Below are 19,202 nucleotides of genomic sequence, written 5' to 3'. Positions count from 1 at the left end.
TTTCATTATCATGAACTTAGATTCTAGAAGATTTTGATGGCCTTAATTATTGCTTATGGTTTTATTATCAAACAAAGAGTAGTGGAGGAGATAATGTCATTGTTGGGGATTGGGATATTTGACTAATATCTTTACTATTGGTCTAGCTTCTATGACATCTAATAACAAAGGTTGCACTAGGCTAAAGAGGGAGGTGGTGGGTGCTCCTTTCTTTCTCATTAGAGTATGTGGTGTTTAGTCCTTCGATTGGTGGTTTATGGTAGATGGTTTCTTGTGTATGCTTCAAAATTTAAATTTTGTTAATTTGATTTGTGTCACTTGTAGTTAGGCTTGGTTGATTTGAGGGCACATTGGGATTGCAACTATTTGTAATTATAGGGTTTACAATGGCCCATTGTCATTATAGGTGAGGTTGTTATGTGTTGTGAAATTGGTGACTTGAAGTGAGTGGTAAAACATTGTGAGAAGGAAATGAAAAAATCCCAATGTAGTGTTATGAACTAGACTATTTGATGGAATAAAATGGAATAATGAGATTCATCAGCAAATATAGAATGGAAACTCTTCCAAGGGTTCTTACCCGGTTATACCAATAGTACCTTTAAATTTTATGAATTGGAGAAAGATATGCTTGCTCTCATGGTGATATATAGAGGGAGATAATTGAAGCTTAGTATGCAACTTCACACCTACAGTCATTGGTTGATAAGATAATGGCCCACCTCAGCCTTCCAGTAGAAAGTGGTTCTTCCTCTCTTATTGAAGACTCCAAATCATAAAAATACCACTCCTTTTGTGGCATTTATTAAAGGGAAATCAAGACATATAATGCCTTCCAAACCTAGATATGGACTATGCCATAGGTGCCTTCAAACCTATATCCACCCTTGAGAGTGTTGATTTCTGGTAGCATCAGATGTGCTCTAAGATTCAAAATTTGCAAGGAGGCTAAGACACATGTATTCCAAAATCCCCAAAAATCATTTTGGGAAATTCTACCAAGAGACAGTTTTATTAAAATAATTAATTGTTTTTAATGGAGGCCTAAGTCTAAACTTAGGAAATTAAAATAATTAAATGGTATTAATTAAACTAGGGGTGAAACTTCTAGAATAAGACGAGGATCAAGCCAAAGCCATTGATTAGAATCTAATCTGAGTTGTTGATTGATTAACAAGAGGATTATAAGAAGAGGCTTGATGGGCATTTGAAAAACACATCGAGTTAGAGATCAGAGATCGATTTTCTCAAGAGTGCAGTGTAGCAGTTGCCAGAGAAGTGATTGAGGTGGTTTCTTGCAGTGAGGGGCAGGGATAGTTTCTGTAGTTTTTAACCCCATACAGAAATTACCTGCATATAAATTCTAAAACACAGAAAATAAACAATGTGAGAGCATAACACATAAAACACATATACATAGAGATTTTCCCCTAGATCCCAAAACCGAGACTACTAGATTGATTTTTCATTATCTTCCTTCCAATGTTACAATACATATTTATACATGTCGAAGCATCCAATACCATGGACCGAAAACCATCGCGTCCAAAACCATGTGCGAAAATCATGCACAAAACCATAGGTAGGTCTGCCCAACCTAATATAAGGTCCAAAAAAAAAATTCTCGGGGCACTACCCTGGACCCCATAGAGGGGAGCTACCCACCCCCCTCAAACCCCCTGTGACCCCCCCGCTGCACAATCGGCACAACGAAAGGGGGGGGGGGGGGGGGGCTCTGCCCCCCCTCTAACCGCCTGGTTAACTACGTAGGCTAGTCGTGGAAAGAATATAACACAACCCAACATTCTCCCCTTGTTGTTTTCTTTCCACATGAGAGCTTAGTCATTTATCCAGCCCTACAAGGCCCATTGTTTCTCTACACCAAGAGAGATTCTCAGAGCTCATATATTTTGTCAATGCATATGCAGTATTCTTCAAAGTGTCCACCTTTACCAGCAACACATTTTTTTTCTTCTATCATATCCCTCACAAAGTGATATTGAACATCAATGTGCTTTGTCTTTGAATGATAAGCAAGGTTCTTTGCCAAGAAAATTGCACTTTGGCTTTCACAGGCTATCCTTATAGCTCCCTGTACTAACCCCATACTTGAACACAATCTCTGCAACCAAACTTCTTCCTTTCTTGCATGAGTGGCTTCCATGTATTCTGCCTCTGTAGTTGATAGTGCCACTATAGATTGTTTCTTACCCATCCAACTGACTACACCTCCGAATAGGTTAAACACATACCCACTTGTAGATTTTTTGTGATCCAGATCTCTAGCCCAGTTTGCATCAACAAAGCCACGAATAACCAACACTCTGTCCAATCCTGGTCTTCCTTGGTAGCACAAGCCATAATCACTAGTGCCACACAAATACCTGAAAACCCGCTTCACTGTTGTCTAGTGCTCCTTCCTTGGTTTTGACATAAACCTACTCAGTACTCCCACTGCATATGCAATGGCTAGTCTAGTACAGACCATCATATACATCAGGCTACGAGCTACACTTGCATATGGAACATGGGACATGGCCTCTTCCTCTTCTTGTCTCTTGGGACACTGTTCAGCAGATAACTTTACGCCTACAGGAATAGGAACCTTCACCTATCTTGCATATTAAACCTCTGCAATATTGGCTCGACATACTTCCTCTGGTTTAACCAGAGCTTCCTCTTTGCCCGATCTCTTTTAATTTCCATGCCCAAAATCTAGTTTGCAACACCAAGATCTTTCATGTCGAATTTGGAGGACAATTGGGTCTTCAAATCCTGGATAATTTCTTTGTCATTTCCAACCAGCAACATATCATCCACATACAAGACCAGATAAATAACATGGTCACCAATTAATTTAAAATACACACAGTGATTTGCTTTGCTTCTGGTGAAGCCAAGTCCCCATATAAATGTATCAAATTTCTAATACCACATCCTTGGTGACTGTTTTAACCCATACAAATACTTCTTTAACTTGCATACCAGTTCTTTCTTACCCTTCACCGCAAAGCCTTCTGGTTGCTTCAAATAGAACTCCTCTTCCAGAGCCCTATGAAGAAATGTCACCAAAATCAATTCCTGACACCTGGGAATAACCTTTCTCTACCAACTGAGATTTGTATTTCTCCACCTTTCCTTCTGCATTTTTCTTCTTCTTGAACACCCATTTTCTGCCAATGGGTTTCCTTCTAGCCAGCAACTCCACCAAATCCTAAGCCTCATTTTTGTGCAAAGATTCCATTTCATCAACCATGGCCTCTTTCCAGAGTTTGCCATCCTCTGAATCTACTGCTTCCTTCACAGTTCTAGGATCATCATCAGTAACAGATAAAGAAAAATTTGAACAGAAAGCAGATGGACTATACCTTTCTGGTTGCCTTCTTTCTCGAACTGATATTCTCACACCCAGAGTTTGTGGCTCTTCATCTTCTAATTCCTCCTCTATTGTAGAGTCTGATTCTTCCTCCTTTAGCTCAAACTCTATCTTCTCAGGTTCCTATGGTTGGACTTCATGTTTAATAACATTTTTTACCTCTTTGAACACCACATCTCGGTTGTACACAACCTTCCTTGTTACTGGGTTCCAAAGCTTATAACCCTTTAAACCATCCTTATGCCCAATAACAATGCACTTTTCAGATTTACTATCCAACTTGGTTCTTTTCTCCTTTGGAACATGTACATATGCATCACATCCAAATACCCTCAGATGTGAAAGAGAGGGTTTCTTACCAATCCATACCTCTTGTGGAGTCTTACCCTCCAACGCTGATGAAGGTGATCTATTGACCAGGTAACATGTTGTCTCCACCGCCTCTGCCCAGGATTCTTGTCCTAACCCAGCACCATTGAGCATGCTTCTTGCCATTTCCATTAACGTCTTGTTCATTATTTTTGTAACTCCATTTTGCTCAAGTGTGTATGGAGTAGTCTTCTGCCGTGCTATACCACACTTCTTACATAATTCTTCAAATTCCTTGCTGCAAAACTCTCCACCGTTATCTAACCTCAACACCTTTATCTTCTTCTCTATCTAGTTTGCCACCAGAGCCTTAAATTATTTAAACCTGTCAAAGACTTCAGATTTCTTCTTAAGGAAAGATATTCATGTATTCCTTGAGAAGTCATCTATAAATGATACATAGTACACAGACTTACCCAGTGATGGAACCTTCACAGGTCCAAACACATCACTGTGCACAAGCTATAATATATGTTTCACCCTCTTACCACCAGAGGGGAAGCTCACCCGATTCTGCTTCCCATATACACAATTTTCACAAAAATTAAAATCCAGAGAGCTATTACTCATACCTTCTACTATACCTTTACCATGAAGTATTTGAAGGCCCTTCTCTCTAATATGTCCAAGCCTTTGATGCCACAGCATGGTCTTCTCTCCAGAGACCACTATATTTTCTGCTCCACTTTCAGGAACCACAAAACTGTTGCACCCATCAACAATAGTGCTACCTTGTAGCTTGTACAGAGTTCCAATTGGAACTCCCCGCATCAATACCAGTGCTCCTTGAACCATCTTGCAATTATCCTTCTCGAACACTGTTTTTACACCTACATCATCCAGCTTGCTTACAGAAGTCAGATTTTTGGCGAATGCAAGAATATGCAGAACACCTGGAAGTGTTCTAACCCTTCCACCTTGATACTTCAACTTTACTTTTCTGTGACCAATGATTCTAGCCTTCCTATCATCCCCTAAAAAGACATCACCACCATCGTATTTCTCATACTCACAAAACCACTCTCTATGGGGAGTGAAGTGAAAGGATGCACCTGAGTCAACCAACCATGCCTCATGATCTACATGTGTACTTGAAGAAGCCAAGTACACATCCCCACCTTCATCTGAGGTGGTTTTCACCTCTACAGAAGGAGCATCATCATATCCCTTTCCTTTGTCAAGAGCTTTAGATTTACAGTCCCTTTTGTAGTGCCCTTCCTTTCCGCATTTCCAGCAAACCACCTTTACAGGTTTTCCTAGAGATTTAGATCTCCCACTCGATGACTTATTTTTGTTTTTGTTCTGGGATTGTCCTCATACAGACAAGGCGTCACCATTCTGGCTCTCCATATTTTTCTATCTCATCTCCTCCGTCAGCAAGGATGAGACTATTTCATCAAACTGCAAGGCAGTTGCATTGCTACCTATTGCAATAACCAGACTATCCCACAAATCTAGTAGAGAACACAACAAACTCATGCACTTATCTTCATATGAAATTTTAATATCAACAGATAATAACTGACTTACCATAGTATAGTATTAAATGCATTCAGATGCTCTGTCCCCGAGTCTCCATATTTCATCCTCAGGTTATACAGCTTTTTTCGTAGGAACAGTTTATTCACCAGATACTTAGATTGGTACAAAGTCCCTAACTTGTCCCATAAAGCCTTAGCCGTAGCTTCCCCTGATACATTCAGCAATACTGAATCTGAGACACACAATCATATTGTGCTCTTTGCCTTCCGATCCAACTTCTTCCATTCTTCATCGGACACTCCCATTGGTTTAATACCTGGATCTACTATGATCCACTGATCTTTATCCACCAATAGATCCTCCATCTTGAGTTTCCACAACTCAAAACTTTGACCATTAAATTTCTCGATCTCTATCTTTCCACTGCTCGCCATCTTCTTTCACCACCAGAATCGATCCCGCAAATCTCCCACTGAATAGGGTCTACCACAGGCCCGAGCGAAACCCCTCAGCAACAAAGGCGTCCCCTTGAATCCAAAACAACTCTGATACCAAATGTAGGTTTTAACCCTGTACAAAAATTACATGCATACGAATTCTAAAACACAGAAAATAAACAATGTGCGAGCATAACACATAAAACACATATACACAGAGATTTCCCCTGGATCCCAAAATCGGGACTACCAGATAGATTTTTCATTATCCTCCTTTCAATGTTACAATACATATTTATACATGCCGAAACATCCAATACCATGGACCGAAAACCATCGCGTCCAAAAGCATGGACCGAAAACCATCACGTCCAAAACCATGTGCGAAAACCATACAGAAAACCATAGGTAGGTCTGCCCAACCTAATATAGGGTCCAAAATAAAATTTCTTGGGGTGCTACCCCAAACCCCATAGAGGGGGCCTACCCACCCCCCTCAAACCCCCTGTGACTCCCCCGCTACGTAATCGGTGCAACGAAGGGGGGGCTCCACCCCCCTCTAACCCCCCGGTTAACTTCGTAGGCTAGTCATGGAAAGAATATAACACAACCCAATAGTTTCCAAAGGAATTTTTCCTGATCTGGAGAGTACAAGGCAGATATAGCAAAAAGACGGCCAGACAGGCTAACGCAAGACCACGTAGAGCTATGTTGTGGTAGCACAGAGCTTCAGAGGGAGTCTGAAATTCTGCTAAGAAACAATCAGGATCTAGTGCCAGAGTCGATATGTGATACAAGGAGGCCAAAGGGTCAAAGTTTCCAGCTAGAAGAGGATCAAGAGGAGGTGCATTGCATTCCCAGTAGCAGTGACTACGTGGGTGTGACGCAGTACTGCGTAGAGGCAGCACAAAGGCTCACCTCTAGCACAAATCAGTGTTAGATCATCCAGTGACAAAGTGAGATCATCTCATTACCTTTTTTCCCAGTTAGATCTCTGTATAGGATTGCCAATTTGGGCATACGAAGAATTGTATTTAGAAAACCATTGCTTAATAACACAAACCCTCAGCTACTACATTGGTTTTCTCACATTGGGTTTTTTCGGGGACATTGGTCCAAAAATAATGGTGTCACTTGTGTGTGTTATTTATTTCTTACTCAGATTCTTGTTTCTGCATATTATTTAAATTTGTGAAGACTGCAGTTGTATTTACTACAATATTTACAGTAGAACACAGTAAATAACTTACATGGATTAACAAGTAGAAGAAGTAATATCAGTTTTTTACAGTAGTGATTCGAGGCTTCTTGAATTTTCACATGGTATCAGAGTGTAGGTGAACCAAGAGAGAAGACTGGAAGAGCCTAGAACTAAAGAGAAGGAGGAATATCGAAGTGTTGTGTATGCGGTAGATCGAATCCCTAAAGGGATTGCGCAATCCAAGCTAAGAGGGAAATATTCTCAAGGAAGATCTCTCTCTGAGTGAGTCAATAGAGAGGTAATATTTTCATATCGATATTTTTCAGTGACAGAGGGATCAGCATAGCAACAGATTCAGCGTAGAGCAGTTTTCTGGTGAGACTAATTAGGTGCTCAGAATTATGCTCAAAAATCAAAGTGTCAAAATCTTGTCAGACTTAGCTTCGGATTGAAGAGCTCATCATTTTGAATCCAACGGTGTGAACGACACTCAAAACCGAGTTCGTATGCAGAAGTAAGAGCAAGTCAAAGTCCAGGTTTGACTTGCCTACATGGCAAGATTAAGATGATGTGTCAAGTCTTCAGCGAATAAGGAGGCGCCAAGTGGCAGCCTGACATTGACCCTCGCGAATCACATATCACAGCGATAAGTGTTTCGGTGTTACAAATCGATCCCCGGCAAGTTCAGGGTTGCAATGCAATGAGATCGCATATTGAAATCGCAGGAAAGAAGCAGCAATAGGAATCGACCCCGACGTGGTTGAGTTTCGAATGTGATAGACCCAGATGTGATAATTTTTATGTTGCATTTTAATACACCAGCAGGTCAGTAAAAATCACAATCGCGGTGTTCTTTCGGGTAAACAAGACCTTGCGCCTGCCCAAACTCGTCGATTGCGATGAGCGAGAGGATTCCGAACGCGTGAGTTTTATAAGTTCTGATTTAATATTCTGTCAAGTCCATAACCCCGCATCGTAGCATTTTTCAGTGTTAAGATCTCGTAGCTTAGTTGATTTTGATTGCGATATGGCCGACAGGATATGGCCCGTAGTGCGACGAAATTTTCGCTTCCTTAGTGAATTTTGGAGCGGAAAAGGGGTTTTGGTCGGTTTTGGGGAGCATTTTTTGGAACAATTAGTGGAGAAACTGAGAGAATTCATAAATTCTTCAGTTCTTATCCAAAAGGGATGGCTATTTTTTTTAGTATTCTAAACTCATTGAGACAGGTTTCAGAGGCATTTGAGCATTGTAAACACACTTTTGATGAAATTTGAGCATAATAGAGAGGCCCAAGCCATTAGAAGCTGGACCAAGGAGACGTAACCCAAGAGGGGTGAACTCCTTTATCATGTTCTTATTGTGTGTTGTATATTGATGTTCATTGTTGTTATATTGTTGTTGTTCAGCATATGTTTTTATGTTAAATTGTTTATAACATTTACATAAGAAACTCTCATGGGAATCTGTTAATTGCAAAAAAATTTGAATCCTTAAGCACTTGAAAAGAAAATGATAAGCATCTTGGGTTTATTTCTGAATGGGGAATTAGCACAACATTACTAATCTTCTCTAATTCATATCAAGTTGGTATCAGAGCACTGGTTTTTCTTACTATATTTTCTTTGTGAAAGAAGGATTTAATTGTTTGCAAGTTTATGTCATGCTTACAAGGTTAAAGCTCAAAAAAGGTGAAGGAAAGTTGGTTGAAAGCCCTAAAGTTGGGTCAAGTGGAAGAAGAGAAAGGTTTCCAAAGTATTCTACACTAGTTCAGCCTCAAGTTGCAGAAGTTGCAGCTGAGATTCCAACACCAGTACAGCCTCAAGTTGTAGTTGAGTCTTCAAAGACTATGTCTCATGAATGAGAACCTATCATGACAGAAGATGAGAAGGCCTTCAGAAAGGCTTTCTTTGATATGACAGAGATGGTTAAGGTCCTATATGAAGAGAGGAATAGCAGACTACAAGGAGAAAGTTCCAAGCCTCCCAATGGAGATGTCTCTTCAGGAGAAGGTAACGGAAAAGAAGATAAAGGAAAAGGAAATAATGGGAATGGAGGCAAACCTCTGCCATCTCCACCATCTTCTTCATCTTCTTCTTCGAAAGCATCTTCAAACTCTTCCATTAATACCACCATTACTCATACTCATCATCATTCTTCAAAAGGGGTTGGTAAATCACCTTTTCTGAACCTTGATGTTAAATTCGAGTTGCTTGTGTACAATGGAGAAGTTAATGCAGAGAAGTTGGATAATTGGATTCGTTAGTTGGAGGTGTATTGTAGAATTCATAACCTTCAAGAGGATTATATCAAGATTCAGTTGGCTTCATTGAGAATGGAGGTTGTAGCAATTGTATGGTGGGAAGCAAGGACTCAAGACAAGATTAAGAAACATGGTAAGATATCTATTACTTGGTCTGATTTCATTGCTGCTATAAAAAGACAGTTCTTCCCTTTAGCTCACATGCAAAAATCCATTATGAATTGGAAATATTTCAGATAGTTAAAAGGTAAAATGTGCAATAGTATACTAAAGAGTTTAGGAAAATATCTCTTATGCTAGGGGTAGACTTACAGTCACAAGCTACCTTGCTGAAATACATAGGAGGGTTGCATAGCTATCTCCGATATACCATTCTTATGTTTAGTCCCACGAATCTTGATGAGGTATGTGTTCAAGATACACACCTCGAAGCAAGAGGGAAAAATATACAGGAACAAGGTAAGAAGAAGTCATTTTAGAATGTTGAAAAGGCGAAGAATTTTAAAGGAAAGCAGAAGACAAATGCTTATGTTAAGAAAGAAGGGGAGAGACCCATGTGCAAGAATTGTTCCAAGAAAGGACATGATGAAGAACATTGTTGGAAGCTTCATCCAGAATTACAACCGAAGAAATTCAATAACAAAGGGAAACAGAAGACCAATGCTGCTACACAACAAGACTTGGATTCAGACTTAGGAGATGAAACAAAAATCGCAGCCACAATCACCAAAGGAAAATCTGTGGCAAAAGCAAACATAGAGGTCAGCAAAGAGGCAGTTGTAGCAAGTACCAGTGCAGCAAATAACTCTCACAACATTTCAAATGAGCAAAACTGAATTAAGTTGTTCCATATCTAAGTTATTTCCAAGCATACAAAAATCAATATGTTGTTTGACAGTGGATCTCAGGCCAACTTAATTTCTGCGGATTTAGTCAAGAAATTGAATCTGGAAACCGTGCCTCATCATAAACCGTATCCATTGGGTTGGATAACCAAGGATGCCAATTTGCAGGTCACACAGAAATGTGTTTTTAGATTTACAATCACCGCCAATTTCATTGATGAAGTTGAATTAGACGTTGTGCCATTGGATATCTTAGGAATTGTGTTGGGAAGTTCGTATTTGTATGACAGGAAGGTTGTTTTCCAGAGATTTAAGAACAAATATCATTTGTTCAAAGACGGAGTAGAGTACATTGTGAGAGCTCATCGTAGAAAGCTTAGTCTGTCTTCGGCAAGCGCAGGTGAAATGAAACAACTGGTTAATTCCAGCAAGAATCTTGTGCTCCTCGTGATCAAGCAGAAGAATGACATGGAGCAGGAATCCTTCGCAGGTTGTTATGTGAAGCTGAAAGCTGAATTGGTTGATGTGGTCAATAAAAATGGGAACATGTTTCAAGAACCAAAGGGACTGCCACCAAAAATCATCATGAAATTCAGCTACAGCAGGACTATCCACTCCCAAACGTTGGTATGTATCAGATGTCAATTCTAGAAAGTTTATAAATTAAAAAACAAGTCCATGAACTGTTAGATAAAGGAGTAATTTGTCCTTCTACTTCGCCATGTGGTTCACCAATAGTATTTGTACCCAAGAAAGATGGAACCTAGCACATGTGTGTAGATTATCGAGCTTTAAATAAGAGCACAATAAAGAATCGATACCCACTGCCCAGAATAGATGATTTGCTAGATCAGTTGAAAAATGAAAAATATTTCACTAAATTAGACTTGAGAAGTGGATATCATCAAGTTAGAATAGCTAAGGAGGACATGTGGAACACTACTTTTAAAACCAAACAAGGATTGTTTGAGTGGCTGGTTATGCCTTTCGGTCTTTGTAATGCTCCAACTACATTCATGAGAGTTATGAATGATGTTTTACGATCATTTATTGATGAGTTTGTAATTGTCTATTTATATGATATTTTGATATTCAGCAAATCACGAGAAGAGCATGTCAAGCATGTTAGGAAAGTTTTGGATATCATGAGAAAAGAACAGTTATTTCTAAATTTGAATTCGAGAAAACTTCCTTAGTGTATTTGGGACACATAGTTGGAGGAGGTGAGCTGAATATTGATCCCTCTAAAATTTCGGTCATTGTGATTGGCCAATACCCAAATTAGTTACAGGAGTAAGGATTTTTCTAGGAGCAACGTAGTATTGGAGGAAGTTCATTTCTCCTCCATAGCAGCTCCACTACATGCATTGACCGGCATGAAGGTTTTCTTCTAGTGGGGAGGAAAACAACAAAAATAATTTCATGCTTTGAAACAAAAGATCAGTTCAGCTCCAGTTTTGGCATTGTCGGATTTGAAACAACCCTTTGAAATACAAACAGGTGTAAGTGACTACGCCATGGGTGCAGTTATTTTACAACATGGTAAGCCCATTTCATTTCATTCTGAGATTTTTAATGGTGTTGTTATAAACTATCCTACGTATGATAAAGAGCTTTACACAATGGTACAAAGTGTGAAGAAATGGAAGCATTATTTGATGAGAAAAGAAACCGTTATTCACATCGATCATCAGCCTCTACAATATCTGCAATCTCAAACCAAATTGAAGAAGTCAAGGCACTTTTGTTGGATGGGATTTTTACAACAATTCCACTTGGTAATCAGGTACAAGAAATGCATTTATAACAGATTTGTTGATATGCTTTCTAGACCAGTTGTAAATGTAGCCATTTTACTCAATAATAATTATGTTTTTCATGAAAGTTATGTTGAAAAATACGCATAGGATGTTTACTTTCAAGAGGTATATTTAAACTTGAGTCAAGGCCACCAAGTTGAGGAATTAGACTACCATGTCCATGATAACTTGTTGTATCATTTGGGAAAACTTTGTGTTCCACAGGGGGAGAGAGTAAATGTCACAAGGGAAGCACAGACTTCTCTTATTGTTGTACATTTCGATGTAAGTAAAACAGTGGCAAATCTTCAGAGGTATTTTTACTGGCCTCGTATGCTTGAAAGCGTGTCATGTTTTATCAGAGGTTCTTCATTGTGTGCAGCCAGTAAGCCTAGTAATAGGAAACTAGGATTGTACACACCACTTCCAGTGCCTTCAAGACCATGGGAAAGTGTTTCTATGGATTTTGTAGGAGGTCTTATTTTGTCAAGGAAAGGTCATGATTATTTGTATGTAGTTGTGGATATGTTCAACAAGATTTGCATATTAATGCCTTTTAAAAATCAAATTATAGTTGAACAAACAGCTCAACTTTTCTTTCAAAATATATGGTTTCATTTTGGATTGCCTACTTTTATTGTAAGTGATCATGATTCTCGATTTGCTGGGAATTTTTGGTCAATTTTATGGAACTTGATGGACACCAAGTTGAAGAAAAGTACAGCCTTCCATCTACAAATAGGTGGTCAAACTGAAGTGGTAAACAGGACAATAATTCATTTGTTAAGAGGATATTGCAGCAAACATCCTAAGTTGTGGGATGAATAGCTGCATTATATTCAGCATGCTTAAAACCGAGCAAAACACTCTACTACTCTAACTTTGCTTTTTGAGGCATGTCAAGGTTATTTGCCTAAATCTCCTTTGGATTTCATCTTTGAGAAAGATGTAGCTGTCGAAGGACATAGTGACAGAGACAGGGCAAATAAATTCATTGAGAAAATTCAGTTGATTCACCAAACAGTTCAATAACAATTAGAAAATAGTCATGGCAAGTATAAGGCAAGGCATGATAAGCATAGTGTGGATCATCAGTTTCAAGTAGGTGATGAAGTATGGCTATACATTAGCAAGGAAAGGCTTCAAGGTGAAGGTAAAAAGCTGAAACCAATTCATTATGGTCCATTTAAAATTCTGGAAAAGATTGGTAATAATGATTTCAGGCTTGATTTTCCTTCATATATGCAAATCTATTCCATTGTTAATGTTGAAAATTTGAGATTGTATAAACCTCCTGTTGACGGTGTTGGACCCACCAACATTCAAGGGATCACCCCAGTATGAAGTCCCAACTAGACCTCACACTGTTTGGTGTGGGAGTCCCATCCGGTATGATGGTCTGGTTTCCATTATCTTAAGGATTTGCCTCAACTCTTGCTTTTCAACACAGGAGAGTGGTTCGCTTTATCTTCGAGAAGTGAGGTTCACATGCCTGGTGAGTGTAAGTGTACTTGTGTCAATGGTTCTTTCACTGTGAGGGGAAGAAGGTGAAGGTGAGTTCCAGGTTGAAAGGGATCAGTCCCAACTCGGCTAGGAACACACAACACAAAGGACATACACAGCTTCCGTCGGAGCAGTCCACTCCGATGCATCAGTCATAATATACAAGGTAAGATAACACATACAGCACTCATGGATGAGTCTGAACGAGTGCAATGTTTGTTACAGCAAGGTTCATGTGAAAGGTTTGTCTGATGTCCGATAGAGCAGTCAACATGGATGGGACAGCATTAGCAGCATATACAACACATTTCTATTAATAGATTATGCATTACAACAAATGAATCAGTTCAGATGTAGAACACAAGTTATGTAATGACCCACCTATAGCTATAAATAAAATACAAGTATTAGCATACATACGATATCTCCATACAATAGCTACGTATGCATGGACTCATATGTAACACACTATATATATGATAAACCCTCAAACGAATAGAAAATGTTAATTTGAATGTTAAATATTAATTTGTAAATTAAAATTTATGAATTAATAAAATTATTTAATTAAAATTATAAATTAAATTAATTCATTAAGATAATAAATAATCTTTATCAAATCAAATTTAGATATTCGAATAAAATCACCAAATCATATCAGATTTTGTTTTATAAAATTAACACGTATCAAAATTAGGACACAGAGATGGAGGGAGGCGGTGAACAGAGACTTAAAAGAAGGAAGGTTATCTTGAAAAGGGGGGAAGAAAAGAATGATTAGAGGAAGGTTGGAGGAAGTACAGTGGAGAGGAGGAAAAGTTGTAATACGAAGTTATCAACAATTAAGGCTCAAAGAGATTCCATGATAGGGTGTTAACCCTAGTCCCACTAGGAGGGGTGGAGGTATTACCCACCGTTTATCCTCCGAAACCTAAAGTCATGGGAGGACTGCGCGAATCACGCTCCCCTAGACGTGTGATGATGACTACCAGATGCCTACTAGGCAATCAAGTTGATATAATCGACATTGATACCCTGAAAAGCCTATGAATGGTTAGTTAGTATAGTTGATGCCATGGCATACTCTAGTAGAGGACGGATAGGATGGAAGTGGAAGAGATTAGGAAGGATAGGATGATTATAGAATAGCTAGGAAACCAACTGGGGCAGAACATGGATATTATAGTTGTAAAATTTTAAAATATTAAAAAAAACAAATTCAATTTTGTAATGTAAAGACTTATATACTCACAATAATCATTAATATATTTGAGAAACCCTAACTTCGGGACGAAGTTTTTGGAAGGAGGATGTATGTAATGACCCACCTATAGTTATAAATAAAATACAAGTATTAACATACATACGAGACCTCCACACAATAGTTATGTATGCATGGACCAGTATGTAACGCCCTATATATATGATAAACCCTCAAACGAACAGAAAATGTTAATTTTAATGTTAAATATTAATTTGTAAATTAAAATTTATGAAATTAATAAAATTAATTAATTAAAATTATAAATTAAATTAATTCATTAAAATAATAAATAAACTTTATCAAATCAAATTTAGATATTCGAATAAAATCACCAAATCAAATCAGATTTTGTTTTATAAAATTAACACGTATCAAAATTAGGACACGGAGATGGAGGGAGGTAATGAACGGAGACTTAAAAGAAGGAAGGTTATCTTGACAAAGGGGGGAAGAAAAGAATGATCAGAGGGAGGTTGGAGGAAGTACAGTGGAGAGGAGGAAAAGTTGTAATATGAAGTTATTGACAGTAAGGATTGAGCCTTGTTTGTTCTGAAGTTTTTAGGCACGAGGGAAACATATTGCAGCAATTGAGAAGCATTCTGGACTGAGTACCTAGGTTGTACTCAGTTTGGCTAGGATGTTATGGTCTTTTGGTAACGGGAGCAAGAGCTGGAGCAATTCTGAAGCCTCTTCATCCATAGGAAACCAGGTAGGTACTTCTCATCAAATCAATCAATTTGATATATGAAATTTTGTTAAATTTTAAAGCAGGTTCATGAAGAGTTCATATTTTGTTTAGGCTTAATATTTGGTTAAGTTATTTTTTTAAGCATTACAGGTTAAAGCAATATGCATTACAAGTGTTATAGATCAGTCTTACAAAAAATACAATATATGTGTGAAAATGTGTTGGCTTGTTGACACGCTTCTGAATTAAGCAAAAGTTCCAAGATACATTGTTACACCATACATCACCAACCCCGTCAGTGGGGCCTTGGAGCCACTACTTACTCCTCAAATAAAATATTACAGACTCTCTTGGCTATGTGGGAAGAGCTAATGTGAAAAGTCCATTCATGTACAAATGAAGGGGGTATTTATAGCCAAGGGTGAAACTGACCCTTGTGGTTGTTTGACTACCCTCATGACCGTTCGACTTACATGACTCTATGTTCAACAAATGGGTCTCTTACATCACATTGATTGACAACAAGCCCATAGTGGAGATGTGAGCAACATGACTCATGACTTGACTCAACATGAATTGACATGACAATGCTGGTAAATTCGTGTTGTTGTTGGAGTGCATGTCGAGCTACAGTGTTGTTGAGTGATGGATGTCTTCATGGTGTATCATAGCTTCACCTCCACATGGTGAAGTGCACGGAGTCTTCAACAATCCTTGGTTCACTTGATGAATCTTTAGCATGTTGTTCCTTACTTTCATGCTGGAAGGCTTAACATGCTCACTTGTTTGCGAAGGTGCATGTTCATCCCGGTCATCCGCTTCGCATGCTTTGTTTGTTTGTCCATTGGTGAACTTGTCCATCTTCATGTGCTCCCTTTGTTCATATCATTCGTCATCTTGATTATTTGTTGGTGTACCTATACCTACAGTCACTCATGACGAGACAACATCAAATCCAAAACCTCCTAGTCTACCATGACACATGATCATTCAAATGCAGGTGACCGGGAGAGGCAGCAGGGCTGTGATGCGGGATGATGGCTCCGGGCAACTGCTGATGAAAACTATGCAAGAGTCACTAAGAGATGGAGACAGACAATCTAAGTCGATAGTGACTGTCTGCAAGGTTTGGCTCGGATGGGAGGCAAAATTGCGCAAATTTTGGGAGGGACAATGCGAGTTGCAGGAGGGCAAGACAGGCATGATTTGTGCATTTTTCGGAATGAATAGTTACAAGGAGCTAGACAGCCAAATTTGCGCAATTTTATATAGGAACAGGACGGGCTGCATGAAGGGTTAGCAGGTAGGGATTGCGTAGTTTTTCTAGGGAACTACCTAGGATACTGGCAGCCAAAACTGTGTAATTCCTAGAGGGAACTTCTAGTTGGCTACTGGGTCACTGGCAGCCAGAACTACGCAATTCCCAGAGGGAACTACCAGTTGGTTGTTCAGGTCACTAGCATCCAAAACTGTGTAATTCCTAGAGGGAACTGGAAATTGGCTTCTCAGTCACTGGTAGCAGAAACTGTGCAATTCCTAGAGGGAACAGGCAGTCTACTGCTGGCTGGGAAAATTGCACTGAGGCCGGAAGGGTATCCTGTTGATCATCTCTGCGCAATTTCTGAGCTGAGATGACTAATGGGCAGTGGAAGGCCTGCTCATGAGCACTACGTAATTTCTGAGATGAACAGTCGATCAACTCTCCAGATGACTGACTTGGAAAACTATGCAATTTTCTGAAGGTGACAAGGACGGGCACTTGGTGTCTATCCAGCCTGTCTGCGCAATTTCCTCAGTCAGTTGAATGGGTGAGGTCAATGACCTCTACAAAAATTTTGAGGGGAGTTAGTCCGCGGTGACTGTTAGGTCCAATTGTTCAGGTGCCCAACATGAGAGTTGATTGAGTTGCTTGCGGACAACGCAGCTTGAAAGGACTAGCTTGGTGCTTTTGCGCTGTTCTGGTTGATAGTCAATCGAGTCGAAAGTAGGGTGATGGTTCGGCTGTCAGTGAGGATCCTAGTCGTCATAACTTCAGCAAAAATGACTAAGTGTGTGAATAGTCGAAATATGCATAGGTGATCATATGAACACACACTCGCATGACTTGACGACGAAATGACCAAACCATCTAGATACACATGTTCAACATGACTGACCGATGGTGCAAGCGAAAAGCATAACACTCGTGATTGATCATTCATGATCGAGACGATGCTTGCGCGATAGTGAATGTGACTCTGTGTGTGAGTGCGATAGATGCTTTCATGGCAAACACAACAGACACATACAAAGCAAAGACTTTGAGCATAACCAAAACACGGTCGCAAGCATGACTTGGACATCAACATGCAGAGACTTGGATGCAATGAATAAGCAAGGCGAATGTAAAGACTCACATGAGCTCATGGAGTGAACCCGAGTGTGTGCAATCATCAAGTGAAACTCTTCAGGGGAGGCTCCAAAATTGGTGCAGGCCAAAATTTTGGAGGGTGGTTGTAGTCGCTACAACACTTGGTGACACACTGGTAGAACTCCAGCTTCTCTATTTTGGTTCATTGCTAGCATAGGGCCTTGGTCTTTCAGGGAGTATTGAATTTTTGTGCATGTTACTTCAGTTCCCCCACATACCCCATGGACATATATGGTTCACCCTTTGCCAACTGAGTCAAACACAATCAAAAGTTCAGCTTAGATCTTAGTGTTTCGAATATGGGAAGGGTATTTTAGTTCGCGAGTTGAAGATTTTCAGAGTATAAGTTTTCATCTCTGATGTTTCTCCACTGCCAACAGGCCTGGACAGTACCCCAACGAAGTCATAGAGGAACACACACATTGCTCCACTGCCAACGAACCTGGTCAGTACCTCGATGGAGTTGCATGCTTTACCTCTCTGCGCAGGAAGCCTTTCTCTCCTTTCGCCTTTGTATTTTTTAATAGAATTGTGCATAAGCACTTATTTATTTTTGGCGCAGAAGAGGTATCCCCACTTATTGAGATCTGAAGAGGTTGTTCCTTTAGAGAATCATGTAAGACCTCTGATATAGGTTTGCTCGTTTAAATTTTTCCCCTTCTTCATTTCTACTAGTTGGATTAGCTTAAACACATAGAGAAGAATGTTGAGTATAGGCATGGGGCTTCCCAGTGTGGAAACAGGTTCACGATTGGACCAAAGATTCCCTTATATATGGTTTGTATAATCTGTCAGGACTTCATCGACCATAGGTTATAACCACACATAGAGAATATGGACACAAGACGGGCCAAGTGTTGCAGTGTCACAAGTCTCCTCAAATTTCAGCCACATACTCTATTCAAAAGCCAAAACATAGTAGTTGGCAGCACTTATTTCCGGAAACAAAAATAGTAATATATCAAACAAACAAAATGAACATGAACAAAAATAGTAAGCATAATCAAATAAAGTGAAAGATAATATAATAAGCAAAACAAACTAAATGAAACAACAAGCAGCAAGCAGACTATGTACATGCCACGTCCACAGCCCGACCTAATGAAACTAGTGTTTGAGAACTTGGTCATTGACATGAAGCTTATCAATCCTCCCATCAAGTTATTGTAAATGATACGTGTGCGAGCCAAGTTTCTCGTGGACCAGTGTCGGTCCACCAGGCTCCACTACCAAAACCTTGTGGCATTCCAGAAAACCTACAAGTGAAGACAACACCACAGTTTCAGGTACTATGTGCAACATGGGCTCGGATGATGGCACGGGGTAGTTGTTTTTATTCTGGGAAGGGTTTAAGTTTCTAAAGTCAATGCGTAAGAGGATCTTCCCAGATTTATTACGTGCATGATTTAAATTAGAAAACCAAGTATGATGACGAACTATGCAAGTAATCCAAACACTTAAAATTTTAGTCAATCTTTTCGGTGAAAGGAGTACAAACAACATGTATGTGTTACCTGTTCTTTGTTGTAATGGCTTGTCTTCTCCTTTACCTGGAACCTCATGTTGG

This window comes from Pinus tabuliformis, chromosome 1_2 (genome assembly GCF_031772625.1).
Source record: "Pinus tabuliformis cultivar Carrire ecotype Pingquan chromosome 1_2, CPIR1, whole genome shotgun sequence".
NCBI lineage: Eukaryota > Viridiplantae > Streptophyta > Pinopsida > Pinales > Pinaceae > Pinus > Pinus tabuliformis.
The sequence above is the reverse complement of the archived record's forward strand: the minus strand, read 5'-3'. Positions refer to the sequence as shown.